The sequence below is a fragment of the Macrobrachium rosenbergii genome, chromosome 2 (genome assembly GCF_040412425.1).
Source record: "Macrobrachium rosenbergii isolate ZJJX-2024 chromosome 2, ASM4041242v1, whole genome shotgun sequence".
NCBI lineage: Eukaryota > Metazoa > Arthropoda > Malacostraca > Decapoda > Palaemonidae > Macrobrachium > Macrobrachium rosenbergii.
In genome coordinates, this window is record NC_089742.1 from 81,036,625 (window position 1) to 81,039,124 (window position 2,500).

Genomic DNA, 2,500 nt, shown 5'->3' on the forward strand with positions numbered 1-2,500 from the left:
CTAACACACCCCATCATCAGGCATCTAAAATAACAAATAAATACAATGAAAGAAAAAAACACTCATTAAAATGTAATAAAATTAAACATCAGAACTAACTACAAGAATTAAAATTGAACAGTACCGTTTAACCTATAAAAGCAAGAGTCAAGAGAGGAATACAAAGCAAATACAAAGATAGTTACAGAAGATACACAGAATTAAAAACAAAGCAACTCAACTGACCATTCATTATTACAGAGTGATGGTTTTTCTTTGATGGTATATAATGTTTCAATTGTGGTTAGCTCCACATCACTAGAACGACTGGCCAATATAGAAAAAGAATCTATACTCAGAGGATGGTCATGCTGATGGCAGTGCTCACGAATGGCACTAAATGCTTGTTTAAGTGGCCTGTTTGTTCTAACTGATCGGCCAAGGTGTTCAAAGGCACGGACCAGAAACTGGCGCTTTGATTTACCAATATAAGTTGCATTACAGCAACTACATGTATACTATAGACTACAGATGACTGTAGGTCTTTGGGCACCATGTCTTTAAACTTGAAAAACTTTTGTATTACATTTCAGGCCTGAATATGACTCTGAGACTAACTTGAGGGTAAAATTCCAATAGTAATTTAGATAAACTGTTTCTCAAGGAAAAACTGCTTTTACCCATGTAGGGCAAGGGAAAATAAATTGTAGCTTTGTTTACTGTCACTTTTGGGGACGTGGATTCATTAGTTTTGGAGTTGTTTGCCAATGTATGTCAATAAATTTAGCACCGAATCCATTATGAAAAAGAACATCTTTGATACAAGAAAATTCAAAATGTAAGCTAAAATAATTGGAACAAATCTGGAATGCCCTAGTCACTAAAGTTTTCACTAAGTTCCTCTTAAAATTAATAGGTATAAAAGATGAAAATTTGGTTGAGAGTCCGGTGAAAGTTGGTTTTCTATACACCTCTGTATGAAACTCACTATCTTTGCGGCTTACGAGAACATCCAGAAAGGCCAGCTTTCCATCAGTCTCTATTTCTGACGTAAATGTGATATTTTCATGCTTCGAGTTTAAATACTTTAGAAACAAAGGAATATGCGTGGGAGATCTGAAAATTAAAAAAGTGTTATCTACATAGCGTCTATATAGAAGTGGTTTGAAAGATACCGGACATTCGTTCAACCACCTAACCTCATGATATGCAAGAAAGGCATTAGCTAACTTGTCCTTATAGGAGAAAAAATTTCCAACCTTTTTTTTGGATTCATAGGAGTGGTAATTCTAAATAAAGGTGATTATTTGGAAAAAATTAATTCAATTCTGAATGATACAACGAAGTTTCAACTTATAGGTGAACCTAACTTCGCTGATATATACAAAAAGGAAGACAAAATCAATAGATTCCTTAGGAAAATTAAGCAGGAAGGCATAATTAATGATACTACCTATCAAGAATTACTTGTTACCGGCTCATCATTTAGCATACTTTACGGACTACCAAAAATTCATAAGGAAGATATTCCTCTTAGACCGATTATGTCGGCATATAATAGCCCCTTATAAAATCTCAAAATTTATTGTAACACTTTTAAATGAGTTTTCAATATCACAGTTTGCCATTGAAAATGGGTACGAATTTCAACAGCTTATTGTCAACAAGACGGTGACCTCTTTATGACAAGTTTTGACGTTGAAGCTTTGTTTACCAATGTCCTGTCTCAGAAACTATTGAAATTATTCTTGACAAAATCTTTAGAGTTGATGATGTATTTCATGGTTTTAGTAGAAGTCTTTTAAATCCCTACTTGAGCTTGCAGTGCAAGACACTGTTTTTATTTTTAATAATGCTCTCTACTTGTAGGTCGAGGGAGTAGCTATGGGTTCCCCTTTGGGCCCGTTGTTTGCTAACTTCATGAGTCATTTGGAAGAAGAATTTTTAAATAATTGCCCAGCCCAGTTGAAGCCTGTTCTATATAAACGATATGTTGATGACACTTTTGCCCTATTCACTTATCCTTGGCAATGTCATGAATTTCTTGATTTTATTAATTCTGTACATCCCAATATGAAATTTACTATTGAGACTGAACAACAAAATTCGTTATCTTTTTGAATCTAAAATTACTAGAAATCAACATGCCTTTACGATTTCTGTTTATCGTAAGAATACGTTTACAGGCTTGGGCAGTAACTATTTTAGCTCTTGTTTTTATTCTTTTAAGATTAATTCTATTACAACATTGGTACATCGAACTCTCAAATATACTTCTAGTTGGTCCAATTTTCACTTGGAATTGATTATTTATCAAAGTTTTTTCAGCTAATTCTTATCCTCAATTCTAGTCAGAAAATAATTAATAATATGCTTTCTAAATATATGTCTCCCTCCTCTGAAAACTTTTGTTCCTAAATTGATCATGTATGCTGTTATTCCTTTACCCACTCGGACAAATTACGTTCAAAAATAAAGAAAGTATCATTGAAAGAGAAATAGGTTTTTAAAATTAAATTTG